This window comes from Pithys albifrons, chromosome 1 (genome assembly GCF_047495875.1).
Source record: "Pithys albifrons albifrons isolate INPA30051 chromosome 1, PitAlb_v1, whole genome shotgun sequence".
In the NCBI taxonomy this organism is placed as follows: Eukaryota; Metazoa; Chordata; class Aves; order Passeriformes; family Thamnophilidae; genus Pithys; species Pithys albifrons.
Window position 1 is genome coordinate 46730740 of NC_092458.1, and position 9016 is coordinate 46739755.

At 38.0% G+C, this 9016-nt stretch overlaps 1 protein-coding gene across 6 annotated transcripts in view; it reads left to right on the forward strand.

Annotated features, from left to right (window-relative positions):
- DACH1 (dachshund family transcription factor 1) overlaps positions 1-9016 on the forward strand; it is a 363193-nt gene that overhangs the window by 257973 nt on the left and 96204 nt on the right. The window lies entirely within an intron of this gene.

The window sequence follows — 9016 nt, forward strand, 5'->3', positions numbered from 1 at the left end:
AAAATACAACGTATGCGTTGAAAAAATATTCTTTTGACTTATCAGAAGAATCAGTTCTTTGAGCGCAATAAGATAAAAAGTAGAGGTATAATAGCCAGACATTGAAACAGAGCTGGAGCAACTCCTGCAGTTATGAAGATTTCAGAATAAGACATTTTGTGTCATATTTAGTAGCTATAAGAAGATACCTTCTCTGTCTCTTGTTTGAACATTGAACTATGAAAAAGAATTAAAATCTGGACAATTCTATTCTGGACAGGTGGTGTTTTTAATAGGATTACCAGAAAAATTAATGGAAACAAGCTTTCTTTCATATAAACCATTTAGTCTGGTTCGTTGCACACACAAGCTGTTTTAGCTTATACTATGCCCTCACTCAGCCTCTGCAAATTGTATCCCTGCTGTGAAGTACGATGTGATCAAATAGGTTTGTTTTGAATTTCCATAAATGATTTTATTTCAGCCTTTGAAGTTACTCATTTAAGTGTAATCTGACTGGTAAATGCTGCAAAGAGAAATACATATTAAGAATTGATACTATTTTTGCATGTCATTCTGTTTTTTTAAAGATTTTGTTTATAATGGTATCCCAAATGTATTTTCTAATCTTTTGCCAGTTCACATTTTTGCACGATCTGTTCTCAGTAAAACTGCTGAGAATTCTCTTTTTTTCCTCAGTCCTTATTTAGGTCAAACCTCCTTTTTTTGTTCTTTTCACCCTCTCTGTTCCAGCCTACTGAATTAATGGTAAATATTCATGGGCTATCCAGATTGATAGGGGTTACTAAATTAAAAATTGTTTTCTGTCATGACTACATTAGTCATGTCTGTCACACCAATTGTGGAACTTTAATACTAATCTAATCTATATTAAAACAAGTTTTGTGGAGATAGCAATTATCTACTTTTGCCACTGTGATCTTGCAATCAGATTGCCAAACTGTTGCTTTACCTCTGCAAATCAGTCAGAATGCCACTGTATTTAAAAATGTGAACACACACATGTAGGTGGTGGTATTCTTGCTGCTGAAACCCCATCATCTTCATCAGCTGATTCAAAGAAAAAGAAAGAAAGAAAAAGGAGAAATCAGAAGTTCTAAATACGTATCATGAAGCATTTGAAAATTATGTTTTTCTTCTAAACCATTTTTATTGGCAGAAATCTATTATCTGCAACTAAAATGACTTTTAACTGAACCTGAGAGAACCTGGAAAATCCTGTCTAGTGAAGAAGGCCCTGTCTTTTCTCTTCTGGCCTCCCCTTCCAGTAAAAAAATAAAAGATGAAAAATCTCCGAAGTGATCTGAGATCAGGGAAAAAAATTATTTACAGTCAACAGATAATTTAAAGGAGCAACAAAGTTATCACAGAGGCAACTGATCAACATACCAAATTTTGAATATTAGAGGGGTGAATAATTTGATCTAGTCTCTGAGTTGGATAGAGGAGAGAAAAATTTACTTATTAGTAATATAGTACAAAGGAGCTGATTTGCCCAGTCCATGCAACATAGTATAATACATTTAGAAACAGTTTGAGGGTATTCAGTCTCTCAAAGATGATGTGTGTTTCTATTCAAAATTCAATAGAATTATTATTAGCAACAAAAATTAGTTTATTTTAATGGATTGGTTTAAGCTACTAGTAAAAGTCTTGTGCAGTTTTTTTAATTTTATTTTTTTGCCTTTAGATTGTCTTCAAAATCTATTCTCAGTATGTGCGGCTCTGAGTGACCTCACTGTCCGTTGCAGTCCGGTTGTTATCAAATTAGTTTCTATGGACCTGTCTATTAAGACTGGAAAATTTACCTTAGGCTCTGGGTCAATATTTGTTGCAGGAAAACAGGAAGAGTTTCTGTTCTCAAAGACCATGTGTAAAACGTGGGTGTTGAGGACATTTTCCATCTGCTTACTCCAGATGCACAGTTTGGCTGCATCCTAGCTTCATTTTGAGTCAAGACCCAATGTACGCGTCTGAAGTTCCACCCTGAGTTCTCTGAGACGAAAACTCAGGTTTGCTAAGGTTATGTTGTGGGCCAGCTAGTTTCCTAGCCTGGACTAGGGAGGACTCCCGGAGATACTGCTAAGTGCTTTTGCCCCACAGTTCATACATAACTCAAGATGTCATTATCTGTATAACAGAAGGTACATTACCCTCGATTTCCAGGGGAGTTTTGCTTATTTATGTATGGTAGCTTTTCCAATTTTACTGAAAGTAGGCTGTAGAACTGCAAATGTGATCCTGGGAAGAATGAGGTAAGTTCAAATACACAATGTTAGTTCAAGTGCTTTACAGCCGTCATCAAAACCAAGTATCTAATTTTGTAATCCGTAATTTTGAATTCTTTGATGATACGTATTTGATTTTAATAGGTCACATTCCAAAAGAAGGACTTTGTGAAGTATGGGAGTCATATTAGAAAAGGTTAATTCAGTTTTTTATGTTAAAATAAGGCTTTGAGTCTTTTCAGGTAAAGTTAAGTTTCTGTGATGTGAAGAGTTTACTCTAAATAGTGCCTCGCTTTTGGTGAGGCGAATTTTATCCCTTATCCTGCTCAACTTACATAGAAGGTACTGCAGATCTCCCAGTCTGAAGTTGTGAGAATTGTATTTTTGGTGGGATTTTAGAGCTGAATACCTATTCAGCTCTTCAGTAATGTTGTCTGTTAAATAAGGAAATAGCATAGGAAGGAAGAACTAACGGAGAACCTAAAGATTAGACTGATGAAGTCTGATCCTCTTTTTGCTCATTGATCTGAAGTGTTTAAAAAAATTCAAAATAATCAATGGCTTAAAAGTCAAACACACCCTCCTTGGAGATATGGAACCTAATTCCTTCTGGACCAGAGAGAATTGAACAAATTTCCTAGGCAGTATCCTTAATCACTGCGCTCTTTATAAAAGTGGGAAGTATGTTTTAACATCATCCCTTTGCTCTTACAACCCAGACTCAGATCATATCAGGTCTACAAGATGTAATTTATAGCTCAGTCCTATTGACAGAGTTTGTCTATTTGCAAACTCCACATAGCTGCGTACAATTTTTTCGGGTGATGATAAGTGATATTGGAGGCAGTGGCTGCTCATAGCACCCCCTAACTGGTACCTGCTTAGCAGTACCTACTCTATACACTATACAGGAATATAAGACCTAGCTCGCTTCTGACCAAGATTCCCTTCGGGGGGATAGACACCAAAAAGTTTGTTGCTTTTACACCAGATTTAGGTGCTTAAGTGTTTATTGGATATGGCCTTAGGGCATCAGATTAGAATTTTCTGTCTGCAATTTATTTTTTTTTTTTTTAGGTAGACACCAACAGCAAATGAAGCCTGAATGTCATGCTTACATTTTAAATTGAATATGTTATTTGAGGTGTTATGGGAAGGACACTCTCTTGCTGAAAATATGCATGCTGTTTTCTAGAACAAAATATAAAATATTCACCATGTTCACAAAGGAAGTTAAACTATTTCTTTCAGAAAAGCTTTTAAAATATGGTATTAATGGAAAATTCACAAGTAATTTTCAGATAATCAACAATAACTGCTTCTTGACTACTATGATAGCAGCAATTAAGGTATAACTTTATCAAATCCACATATGAAAAAATCCCAGTCTTTGACTCTGTTTTTATTTTATGCCCCTCTGTAGAGATGATAGCAGTCTTACACCTCTAATATATTATAAAATAGAATATTAAAAGTCAAAATACCCTTAGTATAAAATTGAAAATATTTTAATAGTTCAAAGTGAGAATTGGATTTTTCTGTTAGCCATCATGCATCAAAAAGGAAACTAATGATAAATATGTCATCCTATATACTTAGATATTCATTCTGCAGTATCAGCAGTTAATTCCTTTAAAATATATACATACTGTAAATATGTATCAAACATGCTTATTCACCTTAAAAAATACAGCAACACATATGTGTGTTTTTATAAGTATTAAAGACTCAAAAGAATTTTTAGCATCAACGAATATTCTCTTCTACCTGGCATGTCCTCTTAGCAAAGTCAGCAAACAAGTGATCTAGAACTTTGCTTAAATTCTGTTTCTGGTCTGTGTTTTTTAGTTAGTTCTCTGAGAAGGCCCTTTTTTAAAAAGAGTACCTATTAGTTGAGGTACAGAGGAATTTTCATTAATAGTTTTGCTGTCTACCTCCCTCTGTAAAGGTACTTATCAGTTCATTTTTGTTTAAATAGATACATGGAGACACTTATGCAGTATATTTATTTTACTGAATATTGCATTTTAATGTAACAAGAAGAATATAAACATACCTTGATGGGTTTCTATATGTCAATATATCTATAGTTAACACATTTTAATTCTACATGCTTACTTCCCATCTTAAATGTTATCTATTAAATATTAATAGATTAGTTTTTAAATCCTTACAATACTGAGTTTACACTGTGTATTTCTACATCATCTAGGATTTTGCAAACCCTAAGAGGATAGCAGTCAAATTTGTAACCTATGACAGATAATATAATAGAGATCCACTAAATTAAAGGTTCGATAAAGCAAGTATCACCAAGATAACCTTTTCACACTGTGGTTGTTGGTGTATCTCTTCACTCAGCCCAAGAGGTACAGGAATTTTAAAAGTACATTAAAAGCTATTACAGTTAATGGACTATAAAAGTGAAAAATGAAATTGCAAGTTTTTTCTTAATGGGTTGTTATTTACTAAGAAGCTGGAAAACATCTAGTTTTGTTACATACAAAATGTAGAAGCCTTTCATATTATTGACTAGGATATGAATTGTATGTGTAGACAAGAAGGAGTACAAATGTAGTTCAAAGTTCTGAAAGGTTTTTTAGGGCAAATAATTGTATAAAAACTATTTCTATAGACTTTCATTAGGTCATCCTCCAATGACATACTGCAGGCTTGTTTGTTACTAGAGGCCTGTATTCTGCTGACGTAGTAGTAGTTCTGATAAGTTTTATGAGAGATTAGCTGGGCATTTTTCACTTGATGGATATGTGCACATCATTTCCAGAACATTCTGGGCTAACTAGGCTCAATGCAGCCCAACCCCACATATGCATACTGCCTATTTTATATTTACAGTGACTCAATCACTGAGCCATGGCATGTGCTGAGTTGGAAGGGTTCCACAAGGATCATTGAGTCCAACTCTTAGCCCTGCATAAGACCATCCCCAAGAGCCACACCGTGTGTCCCAGAGTATTATCCAAATGCTTTTTGAACTCTGTCAGGCTTGGTGGTCCCTGGGGAGCCCGTTCCAGTAACCAACCACCCTCTGGCTGAAGAACCTCTTTCTAATATCCAACCTAATCCTCCCCTGACACAACTTCAGGCTATTCCCTCAGATCCTGTCACAGGTCACAGAGAAGAGATCAGTGCCTGCTCCTCTTTGCCTCACAAGGAATTTGCAGACTGCAATGAGGTCTCCCCTCAGTCTCCTCTTCTCCAGGCTGAACAGAACAAGTGCCCTCAAACACTCCTCATAGAGCCTCCCCTCAGGGCCCTTCATAGCTAAATGTCTTTCTTATATTGTGGTGCCCAAAACTGCACACAATAAAGATGAGGCCATACCAGTGCAGAGCAGAGTAGGAAAATCCCCTTCCTTGACTGGCTGGTGATGCTTTGCCTGATGCCCCTCAGGACATGGTTGGCCCTCCTGGATACCAGGGCTCTGCTGACTCATATTCAACTTGTCGTTGACCAGGACCCTCAGGTCCCTTTCCATGGAATTGCTTTCCAGCATCTCATTCCTGTGTACAAACATCCAGGGTTGCCCCATCTCAGATACAGAATCTGGCACGTTCCCTTGTTGAAATTCATCTGGTTGGTGATTGCCCATCTCTCTAATTTGTCAAGGTCTCTGCATGGCCTCCCTTCCTTTGAGGGAGTCAGCAGCTACTCCATTTTGTACCATCTACAAACTCACTTGGTATCTCTTCCAGTCCTCTTTCCAAGTCATTTATGAAGATGTTGAAAAGCACAGGACCCAAGATGGAGTCCTATGGAACTCCACTAGTGATGCATCTCCAGTCTGATGTTACCCCATTCACTATTACCTTCTGTGCCTGAACCTTGAGCCAGTTGCTCACCCACCACATGTGTTTATCTAGCTGTGTGCTGGTCATTTTGTCCAGAAGGATCCTGTGAGAGATAGTACTGAAAGCTTTACTGAAATCCAGAAAGATTACATCAGCTGGCTTCCCTTGATCAACTAGGTGGGTTACCTTTTCATAAAAGAAAATCAGTTTTGATAAGCAGGACTTGATAAGCCTCTCATGAAGCCTTGCTGGCTGTGGCCAATGACTGTTTTGGGTTTCTTTCCAGGAGTTTTTCAATACTTCCCAGAATAATCTTCTTCATAACTTTACGAGGCACTGAAATGAGACTGACAGGGCTGTAGTTTCCAGGGTCCTGCTTCTTGCCCTTCTTGCAAATCAGGACAACATTATCCAGCTTCCAGTCAGATGGGAGCTCTCCAGATTCCCAAGACTGCTCAAAAATCGAGAGATGTTTTGTAATGGCTTCAGCCAGCTCTTTGAGGATTCTGGGATGAATCCTTTCAGGCCTCATATATTTATAGGGATCCAGCTGGAGCAGCAGATCCCACACGATTTTGGGGTTGAATGGGAGCTGATCATTCTGACAGTCATGATCCTCCAGCTCACGGCATTGAGATCCCCTCTTGGTCCATCATCCATGTTGTAGACAGAGGAAAAGAATGGATTAAATATCTCTACCTTGTCTCTGTTCCTGTTTGTCAGGTGACCATCCTCATTCAGTAACAGGCTGATGATACTTCTGTACTGCCTATTGCCATTAATGTATTTGAAAAAAGTCTTTCGGTCTCCTAAATTTCTGGCCAGCTTCCATTCCAATTGAGCTTTGGCCACATGAATTTTCTCCCTAGAGTGGCAAGAATGATCTTTATAGTTTTTGGTGGTCTTTTTACATATATATAGGGGATAGGAGCTAAAAATCCCTTTGAAATAATTTGTGTGCTAATTTCCATTTTTTAAAATGAATTCTTAAATGGAAGATACAATGGTAGTTGATCATCATCATCTTTGAGAAAGAAGATTTGGGAAGGGCACTACCCACGCTTGCTGCAAGCGTGCTGGTGGCTAAAAACGCCAATACGGGATAGGCAGGTCCAGTCACAAAAGGCACAGTGGAACGTCTCTTTAGGTGATATTGGTGAGGAACGGTTCTTTCTGCATTGTCTTTTTTCCTCAAGACTTAGTCTGCGTGCATTCTCAAAGGAAGCAGCAGCGTCATCAATGGTGTGTCTCCATGAATCCCAATTGGAGGCCAGAGTGGACCATTGATGGCAGTCAATATGGCCAAGGCTGAGGTGTTGTTTCAGGGAGTCCTTGTATCTCCTCTTAGGGGCTCTTCTCTTGTGGCAGTTGGTGGCAAGTTCACCATAGAGCACAATCTTCAGAAGGTGGTGATTCTCCATCCTGGAGACGTGCCCTGCCCAGCACAGCTGCGTTCTCATCAGCATGGCCTTGATACTGGTGACCCCTGCCTGTTCAAGAACAGACACATTGGTCACGTAATCAGACCAGTGGATGTTTAGGATTGAACGGAGGCAGCGCTGATGGAAGCGTTTGAGAAGCCGCAGGTGGTGGCAATAGATGATCCATGATTCAGACCCATATAAAAGAGTAGAGAGTACAATGGCACTGTAGACACTGATCTTTGTACTTTTCTTCAGGTGTTTATTAGACCAGACTCTTTTATGGAGTTTTCCGAAGGCTCTGTATGCCTTTGCTAGCCTGTTGTCTATCTCTTTGTCGATCTTACCGTCTGAGGAAATGATACTTCCCAGATAGGTGAACTGCTGGACTGGCTTAAGCTCTGAATTCCCAATGGTGATGTGGGAATGATGGAAGACTTCCTGAGGTGCAGTTTGGTAGAGAACTTCTGTCTTCTTCCAACTGACTTCCAGCCCAAAAAGCTCAACAGCCTCTGCAAAGCAGGATGTTAAGCGCTGCAGAGCTGCTTCTGTGTGAGCAACGAGGGCAGCATCATCAGCAAAAAGCAGCTCACAGACAAGGTGATTCAGGGTCTTGGTGTGGGCCTTCAGTCGCCTTAGGTTGAATAACCTAACCTAACCTAAGGTAGTTGATAAGATGCTAGAAAAAACTTTTTTATCATGCTATTGCATTGCAGTTTTTAAATCGTCAGTTCTCTTTGTGTTTACTACTAGGAAAGATACATTACAGGGAATAAAATCAATGAAGTTATGGCATCCCACCATGAGGGATTATGTCCCATGGTACCATGAGGGTGATCAAATATCATTTTGTTTCTGTGAAGTAATTCTTTTTAGTTTTACTTTTTGCAGGAGAAGAAAAAGACACGAGTCTAGCTGCTCTAGAATTGAATTCTGAAGACATGAGGAAACACACATAAGTGAATAGTAGAAAATGAGGCCTAGGCTTTATTTGTACCACTTTATACTTACAGTTATTGTTACAGAAAAGTGAGCTCACAGCAAAATTTTAAGAATGTCTTCCACTTGAAATGACTTGAAGACACTACTTCAAAAGTCTCCTAATAACCTGCTTTTGCATTAGTTTTAAGTTTTATCTAAGTTGTTAAAACTTAAAAAAAAATCAGTTTTGAAAAGCCTTGACTGAGAATTGCAGCCTCTATACATAGATATTATTTCCTATTCCTGTAAATAGTATAGGTAATTTTATATAATTATGAATATTTTTTTATCTTTTTTAAAAGAATAACCTCATGCAACTTACTTTTTGGCTACACTATCCCCACATAGTATTTTTCAAATTTCTGTTCTGAGAAATAACATGGGTATTACAGAATCTGTTATCTTTGAATGTAATGTATGTTCACAATGAATTCTCAGAGGTACTTTCCTGAGTGCAGATGATTTGAGTTTGCCCTTTGAGATGTATCAGATTGTCAGTTCAACCAGAAGCAGTTTAGATTTGTTCCTACCTTTTGACTTTATTCTGTTGAAAAAACTCCACTTTCATGATGTG